Raw genomic sequence first — 10,340 nt, forward strand, 5'->3', positions numbered from 1 at the left:
CAGGAATGCTTGCCATTTGTTCAATAAAAATACCATGGGTGGTCCTCGCTTGATGCAGATCAGCACAACTCCACTGAAGTTTCAGTGGAATTCACGTCAGGAAAGGAAGACTGTGCTTACTGGGGCTCCTCCCATAGCAATGATCGTACTGCAATTTCTAAACTATTGCACCACAGGAGACCAGACAAGTAATTACTTCAGGTTGCTATTGTTGGTTTTTCTTGTGAAATTCAAACCTGCTTAATGATATTGCTCTTTAACTTTTGGAGACACTATGTCTGAAGGTCACTACCTAAACCAGCTGAAAACCTAAGTGTGAGGACAATTCTTCTGTGTTACCCTTGGTGCTTCCATTTTCAGCATTTCAGCCTCAGAGTAAATATTTACAACACCAGGAGTCAAGAAGGGTTAAAACTTTCAGTAAAGCCCACTTAAACTTCCAGTAAAGACCATTTCAAGTGACAGGTGAAGCTTTAACTATTTTCTTATTTTACCTGTACCAACAGTCCATAGCTCACCATCAGCTAGAGCTTGCATCTGGTATCCTTCAACGACTTCTCAGAAAGCAGCATAAAGCTTACCAAGTGGCCTCCTGAACACATGCTAATTTAAGAGTGCAGAATTAAACTATGCTAATGGATTACTTGTAGCAATCACATTTAATTTGCTCTCTTTTCTTTTTGTACCTAGACTCCAAACGATGTGAAGTGATGGCTCCAATATCAAGCATCGCACTCTGATTGTCAACTGGTAACAGTCACCTCCTGCCAGAAGAGACCAGTGCTTTATCTGGGAGCCACACAGCAGTGTCCTGCAGGTCAGTGGGAAGAAAATCAGGAGCAGAAGGAATCAAAACTGGTCACAAGTCAAAAGGGAAGTAGGCTCTAGAAGTGTTGTCTGATTACTTCAGTCAGTGAGAACCTGAGGAGTTCCTGCATTTTTCCTATGGAAAATAGGATGGACTTGATTTTTTTCTATTTATGGTTCGTCTCTCTGCTGGTCAGAATTGCTGAGGCATTAGGATGCTTAAATGAGTTGTGAAGGGCTGAGAACCCAGCATTACTCTGGCAATGCAAGGAAAAGCCACAGGCACACTGTCGACTTTGGAAAGCTGTCAGATGAGACATGTATGAGCCAGGACAGACAGACCAGGCAGGACAGAGCTGTACAAGTCTGGCTGAGCAGGTCAGTGCCGGGAGCAGATGAAACCTGACATGCTGTTGAGCAAGGTAGGATTTTGCAGAAACTTAACATTTTTAAAGATTAAATAACAGGTTCCAGACAACAGCAACATCCACCCACCATCTACCCAGTACCTTTGTTTGTAGGCCACAGCTTCCATTTCATATTAATTAGCATTAGTGATGTCTGTAATTACCTCACACCAAAATCCATTAAGCCCCTCTCTGCCTGTAGGCACTGGTAGCTGGAAATTACAGTGGTTCCCTTTGTGATGTTGTACATGACAAAGCAAAAAAAGAGATTAAGCCCTTGTTTCATCTAGTAAAAGGTATCTCTGTAAGCAGTAGTCTGGGATTTTGGTAGAGATGTGCCCTTGCTTCTGTAAATCAGACCTGGATACAAACTTAAGCAGTAAAGAAAACCATGATTGGCACATTCAACCTGTTAAGGCAGAATATTTTAAAGGCATTTAGTATAACTCATGCAAATAGACTTGGTGCTGTGCCTTGCTGCTGTGTTGGAGCAGGGCCACCAGACACAGGGGCTGCCAGAAGTGATTTTGGCCGAGAAGCAGGGCTGGCTGCCCGGGTGCTTCGCAGCCCCTCTGCACAGCTTTGCAGCCAGCCCTTTGGAGAGGCACGGGGAAACGCCCGTGGAGTTCCTCTAGGTGGCATAGCACATTGCCAAGTCTGGGAATGGACGTGCTTAGCAGGCCACAAGAGCCAGGAGGCCTCCAGCTGCCTCCTGAGAACACTCTTGCCACTTAATTGTGGTTAATTGTTCTAATTCCACCATTTTTCTGGAACTCCTTAAGGCAAGGTGGGCTGTTGGTCCAAAGCCTTGCCTGGCCCGTCAGCATTGCTGGGCATGTGGGTTTTGTGCTCTGGGAACTCACAAAGGGATGGGGCACATCCCACTGGAGGTTACGCCTTGTGTAATAGCTGGAAAAGATGAAGGAAAATTTGAGTGGCATCTGATTCTTATTCTGCAGCATACTGGGATTTTTATTTTACTTTTCAAACAAGTTCAACAGTAGGCTCAGGATGCACCAGTGAACTGCTGTTCAGTCAAACCCCTTGCTCTCTAACACAGGCAGTTTTTTTTTCATGAGAAGACAGTTTTCATGAAGCCACTAAGTGGCATTGCTGTCTTGTATCAGGAGCCCTGAGAGACAGCCACAGGATGGCTCCTACAGAGTTACAAGCCAGCCTGCTACTTGAGTGGCTACAGGAAAGCAGTCCAAGTCCAGCTTGCAGTAACATCACCTCTCCAGTGTCAAATACATTTGGAGTGCTTTGCTTATCTGCCGAATCTCATCTCTTTCTTCTGAAACTCTCATTTTTAGGAGTGGATCATTAATTGCTTCAACCCTCACCTTCTTACAACACACCTTCATTGTGAGGACAGAACAGCTGTGGGGTTTTTAACCTCTGTTGAGGACAAATTCTGATGCCTGAATTTCTTGGATTTATTTCTAACCCTGGCTGGCACCTCTGCTGCTCCACCCCAGTGAGCAAGCAACTCCTTTTGTCTCCTAGGAAAGTCCTAGGGACTGGTCCTCACTAAACAGTTAGCAATTATATAATTGCCCCCAGCAAACTCCCCAACAGGTTCTCTGCCTCCCCAAATATTTTGTTTACACTTAAAAACACAGCAATCTGGGGGAAATTACCTAATACATACAATAAATGGACTAAATTATACCCACACTGATACGGAGCACAGTAGATTTACAGAACACTGAGCATATACACTGAAGGGGAAAGTGCACTTCCCTTGACCACACAGCGCTCTTCAAAAGATAATGAATATGCAAATGACTTTTAACATGCACCGAAAGTTGTGGGCCCAGATTGCCCTGGCTGTACTTGAGAAGCGTTTTCCCCCAAAGTCACCTTGGCAGATTTGCTAGGCTGGGAGCGTGTGTAAATACAAATGTCCAAACTGTTCTTCACCAAGGCCACTGCTGTTCTTTAATGTGTGAAATATTATAGATCGTTTCTAGAACACTGTGCTTGAAGTACACGGGAGATCTTAACACAGAGTATTTTTAGATGTAATATTTCTCAAGGCACAATAGATCTGGAGTCAAAACCAAGCAGAGATCATTCATTTGTGATTGTGCTGGCTTCCTTGTGAGTGGCAGCTTGTTAAGGTAGAGAGCCTGTTCATGTGTGAGCTGAAGTGTGAACCAAGATCATCATGCTGATTGATTCTAGTTTACATCATTCACTTAGTTTGCACTAGATGTGATGCTATACAAGCACAGGGAAGATAAAGAAACAGAATCACAGGATCACAGAATGGTCATGGTTGGAAAGGACCTCCAAGATCACCTAGTCCAACCATCCACACACAAAACCAAATCCCGAACAAACACAACCAACCACACACTTCACCAGAAAACACCAACTGAAATAAAAAAGCACCAAAAAAACCCCAAACAAAACAACAACAAAAAACCACAACACCAACCAAACAAAAAAAATAAACCACACAAAACCCCCAAAAAACAAATCAACAAAACAACAACCTCTGCCACTAAAGCATGCCCTGAAGTGCCATGTCTACACGTTTCTTGAATGCCTCCAAGGATGATGACTCACCCTCCTCCCTGGGCAGGCTTTCCAGTGCCTGACCTCTCTTTCAGTATAGAAATTCTTCCTAATATCCAGTCTAAACCTCCCCTGCCACAACTTCAGGCCATTTCCTCTGGTCCTGTCATTATTTACTTGGGAGCAGACACCAACACTCACCTCCCTACAACCTCCTTTCAGGTAGTTGTAGAGGGCAATGAGATCTTCCCTCAGCCTCCTCCAAACTAAACATCCCCTGTTCCCTCAGCCGCTCTTCGTATGACTTGTTCTCTAGACCCTTCACCAGCTTGGTAGCTCTTCTCTGGACGTGCTCCAGCACCTCAGTGTCCTTCTTATAGTGAAGGGCCCAGAACTAAACACAGTACTTGAGGTGCAGCTTCACCAGTGCTGAGTACAGGGGCATGATGACTTCCCTGGTCCTGCTGGCCATGCTATTCCTGATACAGACAAGGATGCCATTGGCCTTCTTGGCCACCTGGCCACACTGCTGGCTTGTGTTCATCCAGCTGTCAACTAGCACCCCCAGGTCCTTTTCTGCTGGGCAGCTTTCCAGCCACTGTGCCCCAAGCCTGTAGCATTGCCTGGGGTTGTTGTGACTGAAACGCAGGACCCAGCACTTGGCTTTATTGAACCTCATATAATTGGCCTTGACCCATCAATCCAGCCTGTTCAGATCTCTCTGTAGAGCATTCCTATCCCCAAACAGATCAGCACTTTCACCCAATTTGGTGTCTGTCATCTGCAGACTTGCTGAGGGTGCACTCAATCCCTCATCCAGATCTTTTATTTACTACAACTCTCTGAGCCCAGCCATCCAGCCAGTTTTTTACCCAGTGAAGAGTACACTTGTCCATTTGCAATCTTCTCCAGAAGAATGCTGTGGTGCTGACAGTGCTAAAGGCCTTACCAAAGTCTAGGTAGACAACATCCACAGCCATCCCCTCATCCAAAAGGCATGTCACAGGGTCATAGAAAGAGATCAGGACATGCTTGATGGGAGGAGTGTGCCTAACTAAAGAGTCTGTCCACTTTGAGCAGTGGCAGCATTTGAAGACTTCTAAGTTTTACTGCACATAGCCCTCCCTTTGGGTCAAAACTATATTTCTTATTGTGCTTACAGCTTCTGACTTAAAGTGGACATCATACATTTTCCTGTGTGGTTTTACTGCTGTCTGGTTGTGTAGAGCTGCATCTTCTACAGCTTTTTTCCTTACACCACAGATAATGGTGGTGTGAGTACTGATAATCAGAAGGCAGCTATGGGCTGTCATGCCAGTGCTGTCACTCACTGCCTGTTTTACATCTTGTTTAGGGAGATTTTGTGTAAAAAGAATAATTTAAATGCTCATATTCTTTGTGCTTTGTGGCCCCCAAAGTTCCTGCTTGTTGACCTTCTTTCTCAGGGTGGCTAAAAAAACCTCTAAGACCTCTGCACCGGGGCTTCCAGCAAAACTGCATCAGCCTTAGCAACAACAGAGAGGTTTTCAGGAAAAAGCATGTGTGTTTGCGAAGTTTAACAATGTCATCCTTCTGTTGTGTATGCCCCTGTTTTCTGTGCTCCATCCCCAGAAATTCTGAGAAGCCAGGAACAGTGAAACTTTGCTTGCACGCTTTGTTTTACATCCATAATTGTCCAGGTTGCATGTATGAAGTTAGTCTGTGGCTTTGGAGAGCTCAGCCTGCTGCCTCTCCACATTATTAAAGGGACTCAGGGATTTAAAAACAACACTTCTGTCATGAAGCTTTGCACCTGTTATTGCCACAAGTTACAGCTCACCCCACCCATGCAGGCCAGCATACACTGCAGCAGCCATGTCATGGACTGCATTAGCCCATGTCAGGCTCTGGTGAGTGAACAGATGGTTTTTCAAGCCTCATTTACCCCTCCTTGCTAGTATTCCACCATGTATGGCTCAGACAGATTGTACACGTGGGGCCCGGTGGTTTTATCCAGAAAGGAGTTAAGCACAGTGACACAGCACTGCGTCTTCCCTCTGCCTGCCCCACACTGAAGACTGGGCATCAAGAGAGCTCTGCACCTGGTAGAGTTAACTCATTAATGCTCTTCACCTGGCAGGGTTTTGTCATTAATGTATACAGATGCAGCAGCAGAAAGGAAAACAAGATGGACAGGTTCATGCTACTTTGAAATAACTTTGACTAGAAAGGAAAACAAGTGATACTGGGAAGGTTGCTCACCAGTAGAGCGGCTGGGACTAGGAGTGTCTGTTTTGTATATTGCCTCATTCTTGCCTGGTCTTTAGCAGTGCCATAATAAAACAGATGAATAATCATAACTCTGTCCTAATGCACATTTATAGTTTAAATCCTATGCTAATCCTAGCAGTGCAGTCTATTGTACCTGAGAGGAAAGTGGAAAAATAAAACAACTCTGGCTCCAAGCTAAACAAGTCTCTCCTCTGGAAAGGTAATTAACAGCTGGTCTCCATGGAGCCTTTATCACAAAATCAATAGTAGTCAGTTCTGATTCACTTTATTCTTCTTTACATTGTGCTGCTTTCACTGTTTATAAAAATGTTTGTGGGTCTGGCTGTTGGACTCCCATTGGAAAAATGAGGCTTAAGAGGGTTGTGCCAACTGAGGTACATTAAATCAGGTAAGTTGGCTTTGTATAGAGATTTTGGCAAATCTTCTTTCAGACTTTTACCCTACCTTCACTTTCCTGAGCTTCCTATTGCAAGCTGCCAATTTTATCATCCTTGTGCCACTTTCAAAGTCATATAGAAATTATGTCTTTCTGTTGATTTTAACCTCAATAATACAACTTAAGAACTTTTTTTAAAAGATTGCTGTGACAGCAGCTGCCCTAAACACAAAAAAATTTAGGGATAAAACCAGTGACAAAGTGGAAGATGTAGATGTATCTGTAGCTGTTCACAGAGACTAGGCTCCCTCTAGAATCATCTGGAAAGCCTTTAGAAACCTGGAGTGGATTACACATTTTATTAAATAGGGAAGGAGCAGATGGACATTTATTGAAATGACTATATTCTTGCAAGAGAGGAATCGCACAAGAAAGTTGATACATTCTCTGTCAAATGGGTTTTTAAACCATACCAGATGGTCTTCTAGAAGTCTTACCATGGATAACACAAAAGCTGTTGGGCCTGCTGTGGAAATCACTGGATAAATTTCTTTGGCCAGTGTTATGAAGGAGGTTAGACCAGATGCACACTGTTTTCTCCTGACATTCATCACACAAGCATTTTAATCTTCTAGCTGTCTTGTACCGTCAGCATGGCTTGTAGCTTTCTTTTCATATGTCTTCTGAGAAAACAGAACTTCTTCTCAAATAGCTTTCATTAGGTCCACAGAGGACTCAGAAATTGTTTGACTTCCCATGCTTTTCTAGATCAGATAACCTCTTGATACCTTTCTCTCTACCCTTTGCTTGGCTTCCAATTCTCATTTACCCTGACCTTCAGGACTGTTATAAGGAGGGACTTGAAAGTGGAGTACCTACCCTTATCTGTTGGCTGCATCCCAAGAGAGCAGAGCTGCCTGGGAACACAGACTTTATGGGGTACCAGGGTGTTAAATATTTATTATATAAAGTTCAACCTACACACTGTAAAGGCCTTTTCTCCTTCCTGCCCCCCTTCCACCTTTTTTTTCACCCCTACTAAACTTGCTAGGCTACAAACAGGAAAAAAGAACTCAAAGCAAGCCCTGCTGCTCTTACATTATTGACAGGGAACACTGTTGTCAATAACAAAGCAGAATAATACAAGGAGGATGGTTTTTCTTATATGCAGTGTACAGTGCTCTGGATTTTTTTTCCTATGGATTCTGTATTGGTTTTTCCCTCTTACTGTTTGTAACAAAATGGGGAAATGAGATTAAAAATTCAATACTGAATGCACACAGACCATTTAGGTTATACATTGTTCAGTAGTGCTTCATGTTTACTTTACCGATATAACCTTTCCCAACATTGGCCACTTCTGGTGTGATAAATAAATATTATCTTTAAAATAGAAGTCTTACATCACTGCATACGTAATAGAGCTGAAAACATGGACACTTAATAGTCACCATAAATAACAAATAACCATTTATAGATACTGAGCTGCCTGTCAAGCCATGAGCTTTTACATGCACAGGAAGATGAAGAGTGAGATGAAGAGTGAGAACTTGTTGACTCAAAATACGTCTGTAAAAGCACCATCTCCATGGATTGCTAGGAAATAGAAGTTCTTTAATGGGAATCTCAGGTTTATCTTTGAAGTTCAGATACTTCTTTATTTTCCTTCTGCTCTCAAAAGAAATAAAACATAGTTCCTGAAATGACAGAGAAAACAAATATACCTGTCTCTAGACATTTATCGTTTTTGGAGGAAAATCCAGCAGCTAATCCAAACTGGGCATGAATAAGGATTTCTGGGTCATGGTCAGACCTGCCACTGTACTGGAGAGCACATGGAAATTGAAGCTGAGACTGAGACTCAATGTGATAACTGAGTGGTCTTCTTTTACCACCTATCTTGGATTCCAGGGATTTTCATCTTGGCACTGCCAGTGGGGGGTTTTAATTTCAAGAAATAGGAAATTTCATCAAATGAGACCCTGTTACTTCTAAAGTCAATAAAAAGACATTTAGCATATGCAGCAAAGCCACATTCTCACAGTGCAAAAATGAGTTGAAATCACCAGGTTTCTCTTTCATCCCTGTAAATCATGGAGAGTTTTTCATAAGTTCATCTCCAGGAGTGCAATTTTGCAAGACCTGAAATATTTTCTATAATCTTGGATGATTATTTAGCTGATAAATAATATGCAATTGCTTCTTATAGCATTACAGGCATAATGCTGGAATGGTCACAAGCCTCTGTTTTGCAGTGCAAATATCTTTGTCTAAGCAGGTGGCTTCTAAAGGTGCTGAGACTATAGATGATTTTTTTTTCTTAATTTGCTGACCAAATTGGCAAATGACTGTTGAGATGGAATAATATTAGGAAGAAATACAGCCTAACAAAAAGACTGAGCAATCTGCACATCTCACATACAGAGAATAGTTTCTCTATACTTGCTCCTACTTGTTATGATAGGGTAGCTACTCCCTATATATTAACTCCAGGAAATAATAAAATCAATTTTCATGTCACAGAAAGGATGTCTTCTTTTCCTTTCTGCTGAAATGATTCTCCTTACTCTTTTTCTGGTTCAAAACTCATTTGTGTTCTGTTTCATGCCAAACTTTAAGCAGCAGATGCTCTTATGGAAGAGACAGGTTCTTTATTTTTCCATTTTGGGAAGTTATGCAAAGAAGAGATTTTAGATTTTCAATGTGTAACTGACTGATCTATTAATTCAGCACATCTGGGGTGGATACCTGGGCCAGAACCAGCTCTGCTGCATAGACCTGAATCTGTTCAGATGTTAAGTTTTTGCTTTGATCAATTCCACACCTGTTTTAGGATCCTCTGGCCTAACCACCAGGCACAAGATGAAGTAGAAGGTGGTAAAGGACAGCATGCTATTGTCACTGTTATTTTTCTGGCAACAGCTAAGTGCATTATAAAAGGAATGTAAAAATAGATAGAACAGTAGCAAAGAAAGGCAAACAACACATTTTTATCTATTTACTCCCTCTCAAGATTTTCCGAGGATACCTTTAACAGCAACTTTTTGTTTCTTCTAGAGTTAAGGGTTTGGTGTGGAGAAAGATGGGTTGCTTGGGTTGCAAATCTGATTCCATGCCTGAGAAAACTTTGTACTGCATCTTGCAGGTTTGTCACATCGTGCAGTCCTAATATCTCTGTGCTGTTAACATTCATATGTACTTGTCTCAAGAGCTGCTGTAACTGCAGCTGTAATGGGGCATATATTATTTGTTCCTCATTCAGGAAGTGAATTCACTTTGAAGTCCATACAGTGTTGCCCTGAATAGAACCAAGGTAGTAGGTTTGTTAGATTCTGACTGAAATAGCAGTCAAATAATGGACACTCTTCAGATGACTTCCAGGGGCATGCAGTTTGGTGATTCAAAGAGGCGTATAGTGTGATATGCATCGTCAGTTACTGCCACTTCGGTCACTGCAAATAACTACAATCATAGAATCACAGAATGGTTTGGAAAGGACCTCAAAGATCATATAGTTCCAACCCCTTGCCATGGGCAGGGACACCTCCAGCTAGACCAGGTAGCTCCAAGCCTGCTCCAACCTGACCTTGAACACTTCCAGGGATGAGGCATCCACAATTTCCTAGCAATGCATTCCAGCGTCTCACCACCCTCATACTAAAGAACTTCTTCCTTATATCTAAACTAAATCTCCCCTCTTCCAGTTTAAAACCATTACAGGAAATATTTGCAAGGGTTGTTTAAATCCAGCTAACTTCAAGCTTTCTACAAGCTCTGAGATACTTCTCCCTCTACCAGGACATAACATCTTTCCAAAATTCAGATATTGGTAACTCGATAAATCATGATTTGACATCCTGTCATTCCAACAAAGGAAAACTCAAGTCACTTTACAAGAAAACTGTATCTGCTGAGTAATAATGTTCAGAAGAAAGCCTAGTCCATGTCTCACTCAA

Source organism: Chaetura pelagica, unplaced genomic scaffold (genome assembly GCF_000747805.2).
Source record: "Chaetura pelagica isolate M959 unplaced genomic scaffold, ChaPel_1.0 scaffold142, whole genome shotgun sequence".
NCBI lineage: Eukaryota > Metazoa > Chordata > Aves > Apodiformes > Apodidae > Chaetura > Chaetura pelagica.